The sequence below is a fragment of the Lepisosteus platostomus genome, chromosome 5 (assembly GCF_059453375.1).
Source record: "Lepisosteus platostomus isolate fLepPlt1 chromosome 5, fLepPlt1.hap1, whole genome shotgun sequence".
NCBI classification, from domain to species: domain Eukaryota; kingdom Metazoa; phylum Chordata; class Actinopteri; order Semionotiformes; family Lepisosteidae; genus Lepisosteus; species Lepisosteus platostomus.
This window is the reverse complement of record NC_142615.1, coordinates 15,660,852-15,684,465: the sequence shown is the minus strand read 5'-3', so window position 1 is coordinate 15,684,465 and position 23,614 is coordinate 15,660,852. Positions and strand designations below refer to the sequence as shown.

Genomic DNA, 23,614 nt, shown 5'->3' with positions numbered 1-23,614 from the left:
CTAGGGAGCTGATCGTGGACAACAGGAAGCACCAAGTAACAGACCACGCACCCATTCACATCAGCGGGTCTGCAGTGGTCCAGATTTTCAAATTCCTAGGTGTCAACATCATAGACGATCTAACCTGGACCTACCACACCAACCCCGTAGACAAGACAGCGGCTATGCTTTCTCCGCAGACTGAAGAAGTTCAGAATGCCGTCACACATCCTGACCAGCTTCTACAGCTGCACCACTGAAAGCATCCTAACCGGCTGCACCACTGCCTGGTGTGGTAACTGCTCCGCCCACGAGCGCTAGGTCCTCCAGAGGGTGGTGAAACTGACTCAAAACACTACCGGCTGCGCTACTGAACACAGAGGATATCGACTCTGTTAGATGCCTCAGGAAGGCCAGGTCCATCTTCAGGGACCCCAGTCACCCAAACCACAACTTGTTCTGTCTACTACCATCTGGAAACAGTACCGAAGTATACAGACCAAGATCACCTGGTTTCGTAACAGCTTCTTCCCCCAGGCAGTAAGACTACTGAACAGCCAACCACAGCAGATGCCTGCAGTTACCTCCTTGAACTGCACTCTCAGGACACCTACGAAGAGCACTAAATACCTCCTACCCTGTACCCTACTACTGTCAGGACACCTAAATACCTACAGATGCAGCCATTCAAAATGGGTGGGGTATTTCGCGGTATACCCCGGTGGGCGTGTCGCGGTATCACACAGTATCACGGGGTTAATCGCGTCATTTGACGTCATGCCAGAAAGTATCCGGCATCACCCTGTAAAACCACCAGTAGGAGCCAATAAAGCTTAACCTCTCATGTACAGCATTTGAGCTTTTAAATTTAAACTGTGTATTACAGCATGTTAATCATCAGTCATTAAAATGTTGGTATATTTTATGAAAGCAAGATTGCTTAGTTGGACAAAAGTACACAACCTACCTTAATAAGAAATATTTATGCATCAAAGCCTTTACCGAAGATATTACTAATAGTATTAATAATGAATGACTTTGGACAAGCTGTATACTCAAAGTATAATTTCTTTAGCACATTTGTACAAGCACTTGGAATCTGTCCAAGCCATACTTTGTCAGGCATTTTCTTTTACTTCAACAGACATAAAAACTCCCTTGCTTTTAACAGGTTGTTTCATAATTTCTAACTACGAAAATTATTTAAAATGCGACACTTATCATTCAACTAGAGCTCAAAATATCACAAGGATCCTCAAGAGCACAGCAAAGACTGTATTTAAAGATACTTGTATCAGATACATGAGTATCCAGGCTTTTTTATCAACGCTTTCTTTTCCGTATACCAGATATTATGGAACCACTTCAGAAGGGTGTGAGCCAGTCAGATTCGAGGAATCGGTACTTTAAAGAAAAAATAGACACCGGTATTCCATTTCTCTCTAAACATTTTAAGCATCGAAGTATTTAACTAACATGTGAAATAGCGTGTGAAAAAGTGGTAGTTTTAAGCTTTTCTGCGAATATAATATGGAATCGCGTATCTAAAGAAATTAATAACGATATGATTATATTCGTGTACTGCGACAGGGCTGTGTAGGGCTGTTTCGCCTCTCTCTTCATGTGACTTCCCTTGTAGCCCACTGGTCTACGTGCCTGATTACCAACTCATGGGTTGTGTGTTCAAATCCAGCTGGCGTTGTGACTTTTCTTTAAACAAACATTTCTTCGAAAAAATAGAATAGCAATATTATGGACAATCAATTGACTTTTATTTTTCAAAATATCATAACATGATTGAATCTAAGTCATTTTTGATAACAATGAATAGTCACCTTCTTCCCTTCTGACAACGGTCCCTGCTTCTGCTTCCTGCTTCTATTGTGTGTGTGTGTGGGGGGGAGGGATCCCTTCAGATCTCCCTTCAGATTTAAAAGGTTATTAATCATATCTTCAGTGTCACATCTTACCAGTGCAGCTGATCTTTTGCTGCCTGGGTGGGTGAACTATCACAAAGCTTTAGAGAACCTAACATTTCTATTATCAACAAATTGTAAATTTGTAATAGAGTAAATTTTTATAGAGCATTTCGCAATCACGCATTTGTTTCCAATCATGCAAAGTACAGTAATTTTTGAGAATCGATTCACCATGCCTTTCACATGCTCATAAAAGAGATTGATTTAGGAACATAAACATATTACCGTATGCAAACTGTACTGTATACAGTATGTATATGTATATTTAATGTCTTAACTGTGCCCATTTAAGTATTGAATATTTTAATGGAATTTTACCACTGAAGGGACATCTTAGTACCTGAGCATAAAAAGAATAGGAGCATACTGTAACGCGTGTGAAGGCCATAAACGATATGAATTTTGGAACTTAAACATACAGTATATGGCTTGTCTCAGTAGTTTAAAGAAAACATACACACCAGTATTCCATTTCTCCCTAAACATTTTAAGCATCGAAGTCTTTCATTAACCTGATACCGGAGTCAACAAGCATACTTTTTAGAATTTGATTAAAAGGGAATATAATATGGAATCGCGTATCTAAAGAAATTAATAACGATATAATTATATTCATGTACCGCAACACAAGAATAGTACACGCTGTACATTGTCTGTTGATAATGTTTCTGTAGTGCTTTTTCAGCACACTGCATGTGACCTTGCTGGTGGCTCTGTGGGTTAGGTTCCTGACTCCCATGTCACACAGCCTGTGATCGAATTCCACTGCAAACCATTACTTTTTTTTAACTAACATTTCTTTGAAAAAATGAAACGTTTCCCTTGGTCAGAGATTAAATAAAACCTCACTCGCACCAAACAAATTGATATTTCTAAATATCACAACATTATCGAATTTAAGTCATTTTAATAACAATGAATAGTCACCTATGCGTTACAAAATAAACATTTATATTGATTTGAATCGCGTTTTGATTTAAATCATAAACGCGTATTTAAATATATGTGTTTTTTGATTCACAATCAGACAAATGCAACATAAATTGATATCTTTGTCTTCTAAGTATCCTAATAAACTTTCAGCATAGCTTCCTCCCCGTTTAGATTTATTTTTCTTAGGATCTTGGGAGCAAACGTGGAAAGATTAGATTGTAATTGTTTTTATTTGTTAAATACATTTTATAAAAGTGTAATCTATGCTAAACAGTTGTACACCACCTGCTATAAAGATACATATTGTAATACTTTCGGTTCGGATAGGACAGAAACGAGAACTCAGACTTGCGGAGTTAAAGCAAGTTAAAGCCTTGATTTTATATATCACCTTTAAAAGTGGAATCTCAAAGCAAAGTAAATATCCAACACTGATTGTCATGCTAATAAAGCACCTTGAATTTAATTGAGGGAGAGAGGGGGGAGGGCGAGCAAAAGAGCCAGGAAAGACAGGCAAATAAGATACACTCCACAGACATTCACAACAGCGACATATCATAAAACGTTTGCACATATAGTTAAGTTATTACTTGGTTTTCAAAGTGCAATGAAATACAATATTGTTGTTGTTGCTGTAATTGTTGTTTTTATCCTGTAAAGCATTTTGAGAAGCCACCTTTAAAGGCGATACATAATAGCTCTGATTCTTATGGAATGTGTTCCGCCAGGGTATATAACTACCGGGGCAGTATAACTTTGTTCATGCACATACAGTGGCATGTTACATTATTAATTTGGGTGTCTCCTCTTGCCAGAAAGCTTTAAATTGCATTTTGAGTGCGGTTTTTGACTTTTTCTAAATTGCAACCCATAAATAAAGCTGATACAGTTTAGACTTATTTTAAACTGTATTACAGCAGCACAATGGACAATGCAACGTAAATTGCAAAAATGCACTTGGAATCTGTCAAAGCCCTACTTTGTCAGGCATTTTCTTTTACTGCAACGGACATAAAAACTCTCTTGCTTTTAACAGAGCGTTTCATAATTTCTAACTACGAAAATTATTTAAACTGCGACACTTATCATTCATTCCATTTCATTTCATTCCATTATCAGTCTTCCATTTCTCCCTAAACATTTTAAGCATGAAAGTTTTCTGAAACGGTACCCAAATATACGATTGCTGTATAGAATGAATTTTAATTTTAAAAAATTATTTAATTTAACGAAAATTAAGCTGGAAATCTCGCCCCCTTCTACTTTGAAAATACCTGTGAAACTGGTTTAATTCGTCACAGCCAGCACTCCCGCAGAGAGGGGGGTTGTACTCGTTAATGTCTTAGCCAGGACACATCATTATATCTCATTTTGTATTTCTATAAAAAAATCGTTTGCCCAGCCACCATTGCTGTTATTGTTTTTATCCTGTAAAGCGCTTTGAGGAGCACAGCTTTCTCACCACTTAGATTACTTTTTGATACCATCCTTACACAAAGCAGAAACTTCTTGTATTTTCCGATGACATACAAGTGGAAAGATTACAGATTTTAATCCTCTTTTTTCTGAACCAGGGAAAATCTGATCATGTTTCTCTAACAATAATACATTTATTTTACATATCACCTTTAAAAGTGGCATCTCAAAACAATACAGTAGATGTAAACCACAGATTACAAAGTAAATACCCAGACAAATGCAAACGTGTTTTTAATAAAATGCTTTTATTCATTCAGCAGAGAGAGAGCGTAAAACCTGGGCGTAACAGCTGTTCCTTTTTCTGATCACTCGCGCTCTGGATAAACGTCTCACCTGTCCTGTTCTTTGTTTTCCTAATTTGCCGATTATGCCTTCTGCGATCCACTCCTGCCCTCACACCTAAAGAAGACTATTTTAAATTTCTTTGCGCGGTCCATTGTGCAATTAACCCTTGTATGTGCTGTCCTTAAGGTGATATCACATAAAGGTGATATGTAAAATAATGTTTTTTTATTATTGTTATAAACATGATCAGATTTTCCCCGGTTCAGAAAAAAAGATCTAAAGTATACTAGTCAAGAAAAATAAATCTTGTGGGATTTGATCACAGACCATGTGACATGGGAGTCAGGAACCTAACCCACAGCGTCACCAGCAAGATCACATGGAGAATGCTGAAAAGGCACTACAGAAACATTATCAACAGGCAATGTACAGCGTGTACTATTCTTGTGCTGCAGTACATGAATATAATTATATCGTTATTAATTTCTTTAGATACGCAATTCCATATTATATTCCCTTTTAATCAAATTCTAAAAAGTATGCTTGTTGACTCCGGTATCAGGTTAATGAAAGACTTCGATGCTTAAAATGTTTAGGGAGAAATGGAATACTGGTGTGTATTTTTTCTTTAAACTACTGAGACCAGCCATATACTGTATGTTTATGTTCCAAAATTAATATTGTTTATGGCCTTCACACGCGTTACAGTATGCTCCTATTCTTTTTATGCTCAGCTACTAAGATTTCCCTTCAGTGGTAAAATTCCATATAAATATTCAATACTACAACGGGCACAGTAAAGACGTTTACTGTAAATCTTTCTACGACAGACCAACGGACCACGAGTGCCCCTGTCGGTCAACCAATCACGCACCGTGGTACCGCGCGTCATCGTGCGTCACAATGCGTGACGCAGTAGCCAATTACCTCCGGTACGTGTCTGTACCGCGCACTTTGAATGGCTGCATCTGTAAATACCACCTATCCTTGTGTTACCTCTGCACTATCTGTAAATTGCAATTGTGTAATCTGTTGTATCCTAATGTTAACCCCTATAAATTCCTGTCCTTCTACACTTCTATCCCTCTTACCGAACCTTTAACCAACTCGCGGCGAAAGCATTTCAATGCCGACAACACTGCTGTGTGCTGTACTGTTCGCGCATTGATAAATAAGCCTAGATTATTGATTGATTGTTGGTCAGACAGTCTTGAGGAACATATTACAGAGATTGAGCTGCTGTGTGATGGATTAAATCTAATCATCCAGATAGAAAACAGTTCAATTACAGCACAGAGGATTTAAACAGACACACATCTGTGTGCCACTGTTAGTAATACAGTACAGAGCGGAGCACAGTATTATTTTAATTCCTAACAGGAAACAAGATGGTTGAATCTCTGAGTTTGATGACCAGTAAAATCAGTGACTCAGTAATACAGCTTCAATCACACTCACTGTTGGGAGGGTTGAATTCTTTACTGTTTCTCCTCTTGACAGCCGGTCTGGGCTCCTCTGTCTCTTTCTCCAGCTCCTCTTCCTTCAGTGTCTTTCTCATCTTCTCCTTCAGCTCCTCTTCTCTCCTGCTTCACTCCTCCTCCAACCTCTGTCTGAGCTCCTCATCTCTCTCTCTCCTCAATCCTCTGTCTCAGCTCCTATGTCTCTCTATCTGTCCTCCTCCCTCTGTGTGAGCTCCTCCGTCTCTCTCTGTCTCTCCTCCTCTCTCTGTCTCAACTTCTCTGTCTCTCCCCCTCCCTCTGTCTCAACTCCTCTGTCTCTCTCTGTCTCTCCCCCTCCCTCTGTCTCTCTCTGTCTCTTCTCCTCCTTTTGCTTAATATATTTTTCTGGTTCAGTGTGTAGTTGCTCAATGTCAGTTGTGAAGTACAGCCCATAGTTTCCTGCCACCATGTCCTCTATCTTCTCCAGGAGCTCTGTGACCTGAGTGTGGTCGCCCCTGTTCTTGTTGTTGAGAACATGATACCTGTTCCCACATTTCTCCACCAGCCACTGGAGCTCCTTCCCTCCTCTCTCAATGCGCTGCTCAATGGTTGTGTTTCTAAGTGTGTTCTCCCAGGTGAACAGCACTATTGTGTGTTTCCACACTCTCTCACTGAGAAGATTGAGATGCTTTTCCACTGATCTCCAGTGGTCTGTGATTGAGTCCAGATTAATCTCCAGGAGGAGAGCGTGGGGTCCTGGTGGCACAGAGACACACTGGGCTGAATCACCTTTTTATTCCAGTCTAGAGTGTCCTCGAAAGGATGCTCCTGTCCACCTGAGTACCACTGAACACAGAAATACCATTCTGGTGTGTTAACTACAGTGACCTGCCTCCCAGTTACTTCACCCTGTCTCTTCTCAAATTCCTCCATTCCTCTCTTAGTGTCAAACTCCTCTCTGCCCAGGATGGTGTTTCCTGCCGAGCTCCTCCCAGACCATCTCTCCCCCAGCAGCATGATCCTGATCTCTGAGAGACACTGTGGTGCCTCATGGGAATCAGCCTGTTGCTCCCCTGTCAGAGAGAAAGATCACAGATTACCAAATTTTTATCACACATGCAATTTTTGTATCTATTCTCTCTCTAGACACATGTCCTTTGATGGTAGATGATTTGTTCTATTTTTTACTAAAATATATGGGGGGTCAAGTGACCAATTCAAGATGCCTGCTGAAATTTAAGCTCTGCCCCACCTTCTCTTTATTTTCTTTATTTTATTCAATCTCCCCCCTCATTGTTTACTCAGCTATTAACTGTGACACCAACATGTCTCCCAACCATGGCAGAGGCACAGGAAGTGCAAGATTTTCCTTTTTGTGTGAAGACCCGAGCTCACAGCACCCGGTCAGGGAGGAAAGAGCAGATGACAGATAAAACTCCCAACCTGTGGAAACCTCTCACTGCCTGCAGGCACCCCCTGCTGGTGAAGATCAGGTCAACTTGTTCACCGCCTCAGAGAGCTCATTGATTGAACACAGTGCCTCACCACCAGCGAGGCCGAGATACAGAAACAGAGGGTGAGATGAGCAAAGGGCAGAACTGATGGTGCAAAAGTGTGAAAGTCATGGGCCTGACGTGGACTTCGGAGTTCCACACCACCTGTCGGATTCTTTCACATGCAAGCTGTATTGAACTTGTATTAGATAGTTAATGACCGAGTCCACAGGTCACCAAGCCCCAAAGTGTGTTGGTGTGATTTCACCTCTTCCATCAGAGAGCAAATTCAGAATATTCTCACGGATTTCCAAAGCCAGTCAAACTATGCATGTGAAGCTACATCTGTTCATGTTACCTGTGTCCAAGATTCACATTATAGATGATCATTTCAGGACAGATGAGTCAAGAAATGGCAGAGGTCAAAGGAAAAATGGAGTTAGTGTCTAGGCCCTCTTCACAGTACTAAGTTTTAATTAGTTAACTGGTGTAGAACAGCCAGCTGATCAGAGATGCTGTGTCCGTCCTGCTGTTGAAATTCTGTACAGCAGAGATGTGTTTTCACCTCCTTCATGATGGAGTGGAAGAATCAGGTCAAGGTGACAGTACAGCTCAGGAAAGGAAAAAAAAACATGAGGAATGACCTATTCAAAAAGAAACAGTTTTATTTGTCTGAGGTGATAAAAATCCCAGTTACAGCTATGGGTCAGTTTCTCCGGTCATCAACTTTCTGAACACAAGAAGTAGGAAAACAAAAAACAAGGACAGAAGTTTTGGGGACTCAAGTTCAAACACTGAAAGTAGAAATTCCCTGGCTACTGTCACATCTGGCCCTTGTATCCATCAGTGACTAAATAACGAACAGGCAAGACTCTTTTTATATTCTGCGTGTCTCTCTGCTGCTCCGGTTTCAAACAGGAAACAACCATGTCTGAACATATCAGCCGTGTTTAAAACTCCTGCAGATACATTAGTGAACCTGAGGTTTTACACCAATTAAATTGTTTTTACTGTAAATTAACTTCTTAGTACAAACCAGGGGAAATATATGATGTCCTTCCTGTTCAGGTTTCACAGTACTAATCTCCGATCGCTGACAAGAGAAAGTGAAAGTAAATCAGCTCCTCTCTCTTAGTTCAGACCCTGTGTGTTTGACAGACAGAACAAACTCTCAGCAGACAGGAAGAAACTTCTCCAGCTGCTGCTGTGCTCTGTGACAGAGAAGAGACCTTCAGTGACTCCCTTACCGACACTCTGACAGTTAGAACAAGAGACATCTCACCAGGGCTGAGCGCTGAGCTCTCAGATGCCATCTCTCTCTCTCCTTCCCTCTTCCTGGTGACCTGAAGGAGAAAGACTTCCTGTTCTCTTCAGGTAAAGGTGAGCTCACCTGGGTGAGGAAGAGTCTTCTCTGGCGCCACCTGGTAGATCAGTACAAACGAAACTTAATAAACTGCCAGGAAAATTCATAACGCATCTATTCACTCAGGAAGCATTAAACATTAAAATACTTTTCATGAGTAAACTCTCATGTGACTCGTGTTGTTCCAGTAACAGGCAGGTCTGTCAATCAATACAAATGAAAGTTGCTTCAGGTGAAAGACTAAGAAAACCCAGATATTTTAAAAGTAACTGAGGCAAATCGCACAAGCTGTGTCTTTAATACAATTATTAACTACAAATGGAATGAAAAAGCCACTTCTCCTGTGAACCTGGAACACTGAGTCAGTGTTTTCTGATATGTGCCTGTATTAAGAAGAGCTAATATTTTATATGTGCATCAAACAAACACTCTTACTGGGGGAAAAGCATGTAAAATTAATTTAAAAGAAACAAGTAGTATTTAGAGAAACAGGTGAAAACATCACCAAGGACATCAGAGAGTCTACTTCCCTGAAGTCTTTCACATCCAGACTCTAAACCTTCTTCAATAAAAGAGCTTTAATTTCACTGCCCCTGTGTAATTCTGCTGTTTCCTCTCAGTGTGGACTTTTTCTCTGGAATATAAGGCGCTATATAAGATACATATTATTAATGTTCTCACTTCAGCGTTGTTAATTTACCTGCAAAGAATTAAGGAAGTATATTAATAAACTCTGTGTATAAAAAGAATCAATTGTGCTGTTTTTGTTTTAGATTTTGTCCCAAGGCTGTATTCCAGGCATCACGGATCAGGAGAGAGAAATTGTTCGGGGATTTAAATACGATTTAAAAGAAACTGATATGCTTTAAACAGGCTTCGATGTACGATGAGCTTTCAGGAGCTGATCGTATATCCTGAAAGCGTGATTTTCGAGCACTTTCTCGATTTCAGAACTGAAAATCCATAATTTCTCGCTAAACCGACACACCGTGAGAAGAGAGAAAAGTTCAGAATTTTCTCCTGACCTTCGGAGCGGCCGTGCCGGCGCTCTAACCCGCTCCGGTCCGCAGGTCCGAGCGCAGTTCACATGAAATGAGCAGAACCGGAGGAACCGGCACTCAGGAATGCGGAGGAACTGGAGGCACCGCCGGGAGCGAGTCACGGCACCGGCGCGCCGTAATACTGCGAGAATAGGCGCCTCTGCAGCCTGAGAGATTCGCACGTCCAGGACCCGCCTCGCCCGGCTCTCGCAGGGAAACCATGTCCACGGAGAAGACGGGCGGGTTCCACGAGTGTTCGTGCCCAGACCACTGTGAAGAGTTTCTTCTGTGGGGCTGCCGTGTACTAGCGGTGACCGAGGCTCCAATAAATGCGGGGACTTCTATAGTAGAGATAAAACGGTAGGAGAGCTGACAGGTGTGTCTATACGGAGGCTCTGTTTTAACTGTGCATGTGTAGCAGTTATTAAATTATATAAATTATATCAGCAAACAAATTTAAATGAAATAAATAATTTCGATATAATGTAATCTGCATTTTAATAAACACATGAGTGAGTGAGATATGTTTTGTGACGTGTTATACATGTTACATGTTGTTATGTGTTATACTGTACATGTGCAATATTTTTCTTATTTTTTGTAATAAAATAATGTGCTGTGGTTTTCTTTTCTTCTCTCTTTTTTTGTTTCCATTCTGTTTAAATGTACAGGAGTGCTGGGTGTCCATAAAATTTTCCCTCAGGGGACAATAAAATCGTATCTATCTAGTGTATATCATGATTAGATGTTACATCAGCTACAATCGTTTTTATACTGTGTGCTTGTTGAGATAGAAGGACTCATTACAGTCTATAACAGTACAGAATCATTTATATCTCATTTATATATACTGTGTGCTTGTTGTGATGGGTATCCTACAGACAGGACTCAGTACAGTCTATACCAGTACAGATTCATTTATATACACTGTGTGCTTGTTGTGAGGGGTATCCTACAGACAGGACTCAGTACAGTCTATAACAGTACAGATTCATTAATATCTCATTTATATACACTGTGTGCTTGTCGTAATGGGTATCCTACAGACAGGACTCAGTACAGTCTCTCTCTCCTTCCATCTTCCAGGTGAACTGAGGGGGAATAGTTCCTATCCTCTCAGTGAATCAGTGACATGCCTTAGAACAACAACCACCACAAAACAAATCAAAGTCGAATCACAGCAAAAGACATACAACACAACCTTACCCACTGGAGCACACACAAACACAACACACACTAAACAACACACACACAAACTGAAATACTACTTCAACTTAAATAGAGAAGCTGAGTATTTGACCAGGGTAAGAAACAGCAAAGAGGAACAGACACTGAGGAAGTATTTCAGTATATCACAGCGAAACTTGAAAAAGGAAGATACCTCCACACTAACACACTGTGTCACGGATCTGTACTGACCAGCAGTCAGGACACTGGGGTCCTCACCCCTACTCTCACACACAGTGTCCTGGATCTGTACTGACCAGCAGTCAGGACACTGGGGTCCACACTCCTACTCTCACACACAGTGTCCTGGGATCTGTACTGACCAGCAGTCAGGACTCTGAGGTCCACACCCCTACTCTCACACACAGTGTCCAGGGATCTGTACTGACCAGCAGTCAGAACTTTTTTTATATTTATACATACTGTATGTGTCATTGTCAACACCCCTACTCTTACAGTGTCCTGTCTGTGTCTGTGGTTTGTAACCTTTCTTATGTTCAGACAGATAAGGGAGAGAAATTGACTTTTATGTTTTATATTGACTTTATTCTCATGAGCCGATAATAAAAGAGAAAAACTGGCGCCAAAACCCGCTTCCGGCTCGTCCTCCGGATACCGCTGCTGCGCCGGTTGCTAAGCGACACTCCGAGTTTGAGCGCTCGAGCTCCTCTCAGGGCTGTTTTAGTCCCAGGTGAGGAGCCGCTTCTTTCCTGGAAATCCCAGGAATGACTGGGAATCCCTCGCCAGCTCCTTCCAGCGGGAATCTCCTGTGGGCTGGGAGGGATGGCGGAGGCTCTTCCCTGGTGTTTCTGCAGACGAGGGGAGTCCTGCTGCCCGTGTGGCGGCACAGCTGGTAAAAACGCTCCCTGTGCTGTGGGTGTTGTGGGCTGCCGGTGTCTCCGAGAGAAACGGGCTGTTTGTGTGGGAAGATGTTCTTTCCTCAGGAGGGGAAAAGTCCGTCTGGGGCTCAGCAGGAATAACCGAGCGGGAAGGAAAGTTCTGGAAGTGCGCGTCTCCTCTCCGTCTGCTTCAGTCCCAGTTACTGAGACACCGGGACAGAACGGGAGTGATGAGCGAGTCTTCTTTCCTACATGGGGTATTAGTGGGGTTTTTTAGGAAACAGGACAGAGACATATAAAAGGACACCAGTGGGAGAGAGTGCTTGATGAATCTCTCAGTTCTTGTCTTGATCCGGGTTGTACCCAGTCCCAGTTTAAACTGGTTTAAAATGTGGGACTTCTGCCCTGACAAGACCCCACATGTGTCTCCACATGAGACGGGAGTCCTGTAACGTGTGTTTAGACAGAACGTGTGTTTAGGGGAGAGTTTCTGGACGAGTATAAAAACCGGGAAATTCGCTTTTTACAGCAACACTTTCTGATTAAAGTGTCCCGTTACTTCACTCTCAAGAAAACAATTTAAAATGAGTTGTTCCTTCCAGAAATTGATTATTTATTTCTTATTAGAAAAAGATTTCATCTCTTGACTGTTACTCCCCCACGAGGCTGAAGTTGGCTTCTTATTTGCGTTTTTCGTTCCACCTTAAATGCTGCTGCTGTGATGTTATATCGCCTTTCCCCTGTAGATGGCTCTCTACAGACATGTTTAACTGAAACGCATACGGCCAAAATTGCAGGTTGTGCGAGCCGGCTTACCAGCGCTGTGACGTCACCGCCCTTCCCTGTGAATAGCAGGGACCGCAGCCGTCGGGCTGACGGGAGATCTACCTTTAGCTCAACTGGCTGGGTCCCTGTTGAGTGATGCTGGAGTCCAAGGCTTGAGTTCCTGATGGTGGGGGGTTGATCTGAGGTGGCAACAGTGAGGGCGCATACCCACGTGAACCCAAGAGCTGTACAATAATAAAAATAACTAAAATGTGCAAACTTCAAATCGTCATTGATAGAAGCTGCCATCAATTCCTGCTGCAATGCTCTTGTATTTTTATTAATAGAGAGACTCGGAGAAGGGATGTGAATACTCGTGTGTCTTTACTTGATCGACCTCACTTCCACCCTCCATTTCTGGGTATTGTTGGTAATGTAGTACACAAGCAGCTCGCCAGATACAGCAGGTTCACACCTGTCAGCTCCTCACAAGCAGAGGGGTCCGGTACTGTACATCAACACTCCCAGCTGATCCTCAGTAACAGCTCCTGGCATAGAAACATGACCCAGCGCTTTAATGTCAGCTCTTGTACACTTGAACAAGTAACAGCTTTATTCCCTGCTGGTAAGAGGAGAGACATGTCTCTATAGATACAGTTCACACCTGAAGAAGGCTCCACAGCCGAAACGTTATGTTTTCTCTTTTCAGCAAGAACAAACCTTTAATGTTTATTATAACCTTTAGTTATTATTATTTAACTCCTGGGAGACCTGCAGCTGATAGTGTAACTGTGTTTGATCCTGTATCAATTTTTTTATTAATTGTTGTTGTCATTCAGTAAAGCGCTTTGAGAAGCCACCTTTAAAGGCGCTATATAAAAAACACGACCCGGCGCTTCAATGTCAGCTCTTGTCCACTCGTGTGCTTCTGCACCGACAGCTCTCTCCCGTCCTCAGTTCAACCCGCAGACCCACACGAACCTGACCTGTCAAACCTGCTGTCAGGCTGCAGTGGATTTTTACTGAAGAGGAATGAATCCGGATCGGAGCCGCCGGACTGTCAGCGGGCCCGTCGTCATGGAAACCGGACCAACCAAACCCCCCGTGACAACCCTCCTTTGCTGGTCTAATAATAATAATAATAATAATAATAATAATAATAATAATGATGATGATGATGACGATGCTGGCCGTTTCTCTCACCCGTGTCCTCCAGTCTGGGGGAGTTGGAGTTTCTGTGAGAAATTGTCTTTCACTCTGAGTCTCTCGAAGGGATGATTCATAACAATAATTACTTGACTTCTTAGCAAATAATTTATCATTAGTATAAATTAGTACCACATAAAAAAGTGCTTATAGGAGACAGGGAAGGAATTTCATATATGTGCTATATGAAACCACATTCTATCTGTCTGTTATTATTAATTGGACTACCATCATATTCAACCTTTAACCAGGTGTGATACAAGATAGGTACTCGAGCAAACATGAAAGTCCTGCCAAGGTGAAGTCAAGCATTTTATGGAGCAGACAGTACCCGTGATCTTTCACAACCTTTCTTTGATTTGTGAAACTCTTCTTTCGTTTTGTTGTTAGCTCCTCTGCCTGTGGTGTGAACAGCAGGACATTGTTTGTTGAAACTGAAATTCGTCAGTACCTGGTGCTGCTGAGCTATGCACTCAGGCATTTTTAGTCTTTTGACAAGGTCAGACAGACATCCTAAAATTTCTGTGACAGAAATCTGGAAAAGCAAGGGAACTGCCAAGATAAATTGTGCTGAATGATAAGATCACTTTATTAGCCCTATACAATTTCTTGCATTAGGAATTTGTCTTTTCACATACTCCAGCTTGCTCTCCATGAGACACACAGACAGGAAGAGAGAAGCTTGGGGTCAGAGAGCAGAGTTAGCCATTTATATGGTGCCCCTGAAGTAGCTGGGGTTAAGGGTCTTGCTCAGGAGCCCAACAACGCAGGATTCCTCTGCCAGCTGTGGGATTTGAACTGGCAACCTTCCAGCCCAAGCACAGATCCTTAGCCACCCCACCACCCATTACTATTTATACACAATATTAATACCAAAATCTGAATTTTATAAAGACCTGGGTTCCAGAGTTTTCCATGTGAAAATTTAAGCATATTTATAAAGGCTTTCTAAGCCTTGGGAAACTGTCGAGGTGAAAATTCTTCCACCAGGAGGGTTAACATGCTGGAGATTGTTGAATTTAACCAACTGACCAGGGCCAAAAATCTGTCACATGACTCTTTGGAAGAGTTTCGTAAGCGTAAGTATCAACAACAAAGTGAAATTTACTCGCCAGGCTCTCTGCAACTGTCTGCTACTTGGCTCTGTATATCACTTAAGCCTTTCCTGGCATTTACTGTAGTTACAAAAGCAGGAAGACCCCCACCCTTCCTTCTGGCGCCATGTTTAACCATTCCATGTCCCAATCGCAGCGGGCCAGAGAGAAAAAAGTGAATCCCAGCAATGATACAAATATATTATTGTGGTCAGGGGGAGCAAAACATCAGTATTTACTGCTTGTAATTACTGTAAGACTTATGGCTGAATTCTGAGCCTAAATATAAAGTTAAAATCTCAAAAAACAGAGGAATGTTGGAAACGTGTGACTGTTCAGGGGCATAAATACAAATAGAAGATAAATGCTTTTTAACATCTCAGATCAGTTTCATCAAGGTCTCCAAAACGAACAAGAAAAAGAGCCTTTTCAGAGAACAACTACTTCGTGTTTACATAGAATAAGTAGATGTATGAGTAATCGGATTTCTCATTTGTTTAAACAGTGAAATTTCAGCTGCAGAAGATCGCACCGGAGACAGCACTAGCTCTGCTTCTCATAGACATTCAGGAAAGGGTGAATTAAGCCATTCCAAGCACAATAATAGGGCAAGTGCAATAAGTTTAAAATATACATCAAGTAATGTAAATTAAACAGCTCTGTGGGACAAGAAACAAAAGATAGAGAAAACCTAAAAGCTAAATGTCAGTCTAAATTAAGACAAATGAAAATTTAGGATGTTAAAGTTAATACAGACACTCCAGTACATTAACACTGCACTGAGAGAGAGAGGAGTAAATACAGACATACTGACTGGACACTCCTGTACATTAACACTGCACAGAGAGAGAGGGGGGTTAATACAGACACACTGACACACACCACTCACACATACCACAGCACTGCTACAGGCACAGGGTTTAAAATTAAGGGAATATATTTATACAGTAGATACAGATGCAGCTACAGTAGAGATACAGAACAGATAGAGTACAGCAGACATATAGATGTAGTACAGATATTGAGACAGTACAGTCCTGGTACTGGGAATGGTTTCAAATATACAATATATATCAATAATAATATATACATGTACAATATAGATCTAGAGAATATATCTATAGCTACAGATACAACTACAGTAGAGATACAGTACAGATATAGTACAGTAGACATATAGATATAGTACAGATACTGAGACAGTTCAGATACAGTACTGGTACTGCAAAGCACTGCTTCAGGCACACAGGTTTAAAATAAATACAATATGGATCTAGTGAATATATCTATAGATACAGCTACAGTACAGATACAGTACAGATATAGTACATTAGACATATAGTTATAGTTCAGATATTGAGACAGTACAGATACAGTACAGTACAGATAGAGTACAGTAGACATATAGATAGATAGATAAGACTTTATTGATCCCAAAGGGAAGTTGAGGTGTTACAACAGCCCAGCCCAAGACAAGCAAAAACAAACATCAGAATAGACGAAAAATTAAAATACATACAGTAATACAAAATAAACATAAAATAAATATATAGGTGTGCGCAAAATATGCACAGGTAAATATAGATTGAGTGTTTAAAAAAGTACAATAGTGCAACATGCTGTCCATAGATGAGCAAATGAAGGGCTGACAGTCCTAGCCTAGGGCAGCGTTATACTGTACACACAGCCGCCGGGAGGAAAGACCTGGGAAAACGTTCCCTTGAACACCATAGCTGGAGCAGTCTGTTGCTAAAAGTGCTCCGCTGCCTAATAACAGTCCCATGAAGCGGATGAGAGGTGTTGTTCATGATGGCTGTGAGCTTGGGCAGCATTCTCCTCTCAGCCACCACCTCCAGGGGGTCAAGGCTCAGCCCCAACACAGAGCCAGCCTTCTTGATAAGTTTATTGAGCCTTCAGAGAGCCACTATGATTACATATTTGGCGTCCCTGAGCCGGTTTTCCTACAGTGTTAACAGTCCACTCCAGTGTAGTGTGCTCTCTGAAGGCACCAGTTCTGTAGGGTTTGGGCATTTACTGGGACAATTATTAATTGTAGCAGTAAATCACAAAATGATTCTTTTGATGGCCTTAGAATCCAACCATGCGATATAACTCAAACAACGCACACACACAGGTACTAATAGACGAGGATACATTTATTAATACATAGAATATGCATATAAACCTAACACATCTTATCGAGAGGGTTATCAGAATACAAAAGGTATATATTCAGTCAGTTACAAAGAGTTACATATATCAAGAGGACATACGTTCAGTATATCATTCATTTAGACCGTTTCGTAAAGTGAACTTGGTTATAACTTCTACATCAGATACTCAAAACAAGTACATAACTCTTAGGAATTAAATTGATATCAACTGGTTGGGATAACAATTGAATTCTCGAGCTGTAATGCAGTGAAGTTGAATATTCATCCAATCTCTGGGGATTCAGATCTCCTGCGGGCACAAAGAGGCTTGTTGTCCAATCCGCGCTCTCTGGCTCCGTGCCAGGCTGTGCTGTGCAGCTTGCGACGGTGCGCTGCTGATGCTCAATGTTGGCTTTAACTAGCAAAGTTTGTGCACAGGAGAAAAGATGACTGTGGGTCCCAGCAAGTCAGGAAGAGGACCAGTTCGTTCCTGATGAAGAGCTAGTTCTGAATAGTGATTCAGCTGTCCACAGTTCCGACCTGTTCACGAGGCCTGCTGCTGGTGCTAACCTCGGGTGGATCCTCTGGTTATTCTCTGGCAACCTCCGCTCTAGACTCTTAGAACAAAGGAAAGTTCTGGCACACGGACACACTGGCCGTTCCGTGGTTGTCCGGGCTGAGTCTCAGGATGGTCAGGAGGCGCGCTGCGAGAATGTCCTGCCCTTGGGAGCCTTCTGCTCCTGGGCCGTCCTGCCCTGGAATTCTCCTTTGAATTCCCTTTAGAAAAGTCCACAGAATTCTACACTACAGGCTCTCTGTGTTGCCTGTTTTTACCTGGAGGAACTTCAGCTCGTTGATTGGCTGAAAGTTCCATGGGCATCAGAGTCCCACGTGGGTTACTTGGCCCTACCAGTCCCTGATTGGTTGATCAAGGTGAGATATGAGTCACTTACTCCTGACACTTAGGAATGCAGTCCAGATGTCCATCTGGCACTCCCTAGACAGATAGGCGCCAATGGATGCCCATTGATCATGATAGCCAGGCTTAGCTAAGTGCATCCCCCTTTGGGAGCTGTCCCTTATCAAAAGAAAACATCTTTAAATCAGCCTGCCTGAATAGCTTCTCTGTGGCTGCACCACAGAGATGAAGAGAGAAATGAGGCCTCATTTGGGAAAGCACAGCAACACTTAATTCTGTCTTATTAACAAGCATTGCCGCTACAATAAGTAGGAAGAAAGATACAATGTTTTGAAAATGTAATATGTTTTAAAGGATTAAAGGGAAAAGAAATACTTTATATACGCAAACTAATTCAACTGAGCTCCTCTAAACAATATCGCCTGAAGAATTGCCAAAGCACAATGTATCAATTTTGGTGACATTGGGGGAAAAGGATCACAACATTGAAAACCACAAGGGTTATTTTCAACAGCAAAATTTATGCTTGCAAATATTTGACAAAAAAAGGAATATTACACGCACGGAAACCAATATTTACCACTAGGGTAGAATGCAGCATAGAACAGTTGGATAGAAGGTTAGTGTAACTCTATAGTGCATCGCAGAGGTCAGTCTCTTCCCCCTCATTATGCAGGCTGACTTGTTCACAGTGAACTGTCCTCCAGCGATAGTCAGCTGGAATCACTGACGCAGACATGATGTTAAGACTCTGACAGCATCTTGGCTGATTTGGTTAAAGTGTTTTCCTATTAAACAGGAGATTCTGCATTCAAATCCCAGCAGTGTCTTTCTTCCTGTCTTGTCTTACAAAATGTATCACTATGGATGATTACGTGCAGCTTGATTTTGTTTAATGCAAGTTTTCATTCCCTTTCTGATGGCTCTCTACAGTAATTTTTAAAAGTACTAATCGGGATGGATTACTGTACATATCCTCAGTAAAGGGGAATATATAAGTAGTGACTATCCAAATTGCATTTTTGTGTGAAACACATTTCAGAAAATCGAAAACCAATTTTCAAAACTCACAATAACAAGACAAAGGCAAAACATAAGTTCACTTTCACTTTATGCATATTTACCACAACCTTGCCTTCTGATCATAAAAAGTCTTAATTTTAATATAGCAGTTTTAAATGGGACATTCAGAACATGGCATATGAGAATATATGGTTAACCGAGGATGAGCAAAGGATGATCGCACTTTCTGCTTATTGTTATGAACCTACCCCTGGTTATAAAAATGTCTCACAATTCTGACACTGAGGTGTGAGACACAATGTAACAGGCTCTCATAATCCCGAAATACAAGAAATTTTACTGTAGTGTTTTATAAATTTGACCCTGTGAACATTGCATGTCCCTCCTTCCTCATTACCAAAACATCTCAATGTCCCGGCACTACGTACATTTGTAATTACAACACTTCACTGTTTCATTTATGAGTTGTGACATTGTGACCATGGCATGTTAAAGTATATAGAAAATCTAGATCAGAACAGGCTAAATGCAATTCCTAGTGATTTATCATTTTCTTACTTTCTAAATGAAAAAAAATATTTTTTCAGTGATTATGACACTTCAGTATGACATAAAATATGCTTCAATGACAGAATAAATAATAATAATAATAATAAATAAGCATGGAAAAAATACCCAAAGTGGACATTCATAGTTGTGATTATAGAATGTTAGATATCGGGTGGGTAGCTGCGTCAGCATGCGTAAGCTGCAAAGGAACAAGTAAAGGACTATTCCTGCCGAAAAGAGAAGAAAAGAATCACAATGTTTTGGCTGTGGAGCCTTCTTCAGGTGACAGAAAGACAGGGCAGTAAGCAAAGATATTTTTTTTTTATCATTGCTGAGTGCAGTTTATCGCTGATGACAACATCAAAGACATTAAGGAGTTTTTACGGCTAACAGCTCCACATCAACTTCCTTTCATAACTAACCTCATCAGATCCTTCAACTCCCAACTCTTCCAGTTTCTCACTTCAGAGACGGATAAAAAACTCAAAATCCTCTACAGAGAAAAACCATCAACACCCTTATCACCTCCACCAAACTTAACCTTGGTGTTACTACACCCTCTGACCTTTCCCTTTCACCCCTTTGCATCCTCAGCTAACATATTTTAATAGTACAACAAAACTACAATAGATTGTACAGTATTTATGTTTAAAATTAAAGTAAATGTGTCAAAATATCGAAGTCCAAATGCACGGTGCTAATGTAACAAAGCTTGCAAGTTCTTAAACAAGTCTGCATTGTATTTTTAAAATATTTCAGCAGAGGATGCAACGGGGGTATAAATGACGACTCGACTTTTTCTTGGGTGAATTTGGTTTTCTGGGGAGTTGCGATGTTGGGCATACAGTAACTGGACATTTCCCGGTGATTCTGACACGTGTTAAGCACTCACATTTCCTGTAAAAATTAAATTGGTTAAGGTTTCGCTGAGAAATCCAATCGACCTTTGCGAAGACAATGTTTACATCGCAAAAGAAACCCGTCCCTGGGTGGACTCGAATCACCAACCTTTCAGTTAACAACCGAACGAGCCACACAGACGGAATGGTGGGTCTATGTCTCGCATCACGACTTTCCGGTTAAAAAAAAACTTTTTTTGCCAGCTGGTAATATTTCTTCTGCACTGATAATCAAGAATTGAATTTCATTTCTCGCAAGCTGTGTGAATTTCTTGAAATACAAGTTTTCCAGAAAGGAAATGAATACATGCATTTAACGAAATCAAGCCCTTTGTGATAGTCCGAAATGGGTCGTTATGTACTACAAGATAGGAAAAAAAAACATGACTGGGATTTTAAACTACGTGACCTACGGTACCAGACCGGGTAAAGTTAGCTTGAAGTTCGAAAATGAATTTGGCACGCCTGTAGCGTTTACACGAAACCTCTTAGAATCGCGAGAATACTTGCTTTGTGTATAAAATACATTGTGAATGCTTTCTAAGCCTTTACTTTTTCGTTTATATGACATTTGTTTGACCAAGCACGAATATTCTTTTGTCCATATCTTCGCAACGGAAGCACAAAACGTCTTCAAACCAAATGTATTTTAAAGACCACGACATGTGGATATTTCCACAGCCTCTACATCAAAGTATCAGTGAGCTAATTATCTTTTTTTAAATCTCCGGTTTTTCATCGATGCGTAATTATGCACTAACTGGAACCCGGGGGACCGCTGTATACACAAGTTCACAACGCGAGAAATACTGTTCAATACGGCTTCATGCGAAAAACCCGTATATGACCATAGGCAACAGAATAGCGCAGTCTCCAATTACTCAGACTGTAAGCACGCGAATAAAGCTTTGTCTGAATTCTGAAACCCTTCCTTTACGTCCTGTTTTCATTCAGGTAAGAGTCAACTATATGCACAATACTACTGACAGCAGGAAGATTAAAATATTCTTTACTCAGCAGCTTATTAAAAACAGCTCCCATGATGTTCAAACCGATTTTTTACACAGAACACTGACACAGCTTTGCGTTCTGAATCTCTTTTTCTCGTGCGTTTATTTAATGTGGCACAATGCACTGGGATAGGGGTATTCTGTTGACAAACCAATAGCATTTAAACCACAGCACCCACAATGCTGCAAGTAAGTGTTTTGCACACTAAGCAGAGAGCGATGTCTTCCTCGTTAGTATAGTGGCGAGTATCCCCACCTGTCACGCGGGAGACCGGGGTACATCAGGACGCGCATTGAAGTGAAAGCAGGATGCGCTGCGACATCCACTGTGTAGATCCCGCCACACTAAGAGGTGAGTGGGTCTGTTCGATCACAGCGCTAGGCGAATCCCCAAACAGTGTGCGTGGCAACAAACGAAACGGGCCTGTTTCCGCCTGGTTTCGATCCGGGGAAATCGGGCCCAGTAGTGGCGGGATCTGTACAGTGCATGTCGCAGCGCTTCAATGTGCTTCCTGATGTCCTACCCCAAGAACAGAAAAGACAGAGTCCGCAGCAACAACAGCTCAGGTGTCTGCACTGGAGCTAAGCTGCCCCCATCTCCTCTGCTCTGCGGCTCCTGCGGAGCGGAGTCCTGCCTGGAGCCGTGTTTGCAGGCGGCGGCTCCCCGCGCCCTGTCTGTGCGTCGTGTCCAAGAGCTCCTGGGAGGAAGAGAGAGCCCTCCCACTCGGGGGCTTTTCCACGGTCTGTGTGAGGAGGGGCGGGTGTGTCCAGTAGCTTATCGAGCGGAAGCCTGGGGCGGCAGAGAGCTGTGATCGTGCAGACCTTGAGGTGTCACCTCTTTGTCTGCTTTCCCGCCCCCCCTCCGCCCAAGCTCTGCTCCAAAGTAGCCCGGCAACCCCTCACACCTGCACGTGTCACAACCTAAGGTGTGGTCATGAGACACCCATGGGGTGTCGTTCTGTTCTTGCTAATTGTTTCCTGCCCGTCGCAGGCAGGAGTCCATGCAAGGAAGATGCGCTGGACAGAGCTCAGAGGGCACAGCTGGATGGCTTTCCTTCTGAGTGACGTTCCTGCAACACTCTCCCGCTCCTCTTGGTGCGCTCATGCCGCAACACAGGAAGGCTGGAGCAGGTGGGTGTGTGCTCTCGGCACTGCTGAAATAGCTCAGTTGGGAGAGCGTTAGACTGAAGATCTAAAGGTCCCTGGTTTGATCCCGGGTTTCAGCGTTTTGTTTCATTGAGCCCTCTGTTCCTCTCTGCAGGGCCCCCTTCCTAAAGTGAAAGTCCCTTTCTCAGCCTGAAACGCAAGCGAGACACAAGCAGCAGTCCCTGCAGGTTTCCGTAGTGTAGCGGCTGTCACGTCAGCCTAACACCTGAAAAGTCCCCGGTTCGAAACTGGGCGGAAACAGCCTCGTTTTGCACGCTCCTGTACTTCACAGAGGTCTTGAGCGACCGATCATTTGTTGCCAATGTATTTCCGGTGCCTTCATGCACTCTTGTACCAAACGCACGTTCCTTCTGTGCGCGGAGCCGATCATTTGCAATTGGGCTGTGGCGACAGACCAGGACGAGCTCTGTCGGCTCAAATGCAGCGCAGGACCTGCAAGAACAACAGAAAGATTAGCATCCAGTGGGGGCCTCTTAGTGAGCCCAAGATCTCATCAAAAATCGGCTCCAGCAACAGGGCTGGGCGCATTGTTCCATTCTCCGACCACTCTGGGTGTAAACAAGTCCCTCCTGGTCTCTGTTTGAATTGCACTTTCCTGCGTTTGCTTTGGTGTAACTGGCTTCCCCTGCATGGGCGAATGTGAAGAAGATCCTTATTAAGTCATTGAAGAAAACCGAGAAGAGGTCGGAGTGGCCTCTGTCGTTCATCAACGATGAACGATGCTCCGGATGTCCTTTTTTAAAAGGGTGATATCCTCGAGCACATCGAAGCCA

The 23,614-nt window shown here is 42.2% G+C and overlaps 1 long non-coding RNA gene across 1 annotated transcript; it reads right to left on the bottom strand.

Annotated features, from left to right (window-relative positions):
- Positions 1 to 5,892: 5,892 nt before the first annotated feature.
- Positions 5,893 to 10,108, bottom strand: LOC148664063 (uncharacterized). The gene is made up of 3 exons (XR_015936454.1): positions 9,976 to 10,108; positions 8,870 to 9,008; positions 5,893 to 7,167 (listed from the first exon to the last, which is right to left on the bottom strand). It is a non-coding gene; the product is annotated as an uncharacterized LOC148664063 (long non-coding RNA).
- Between the last annotated feature and the right edge of the window lie 13,506 nt (positions 10,109 to 23,614).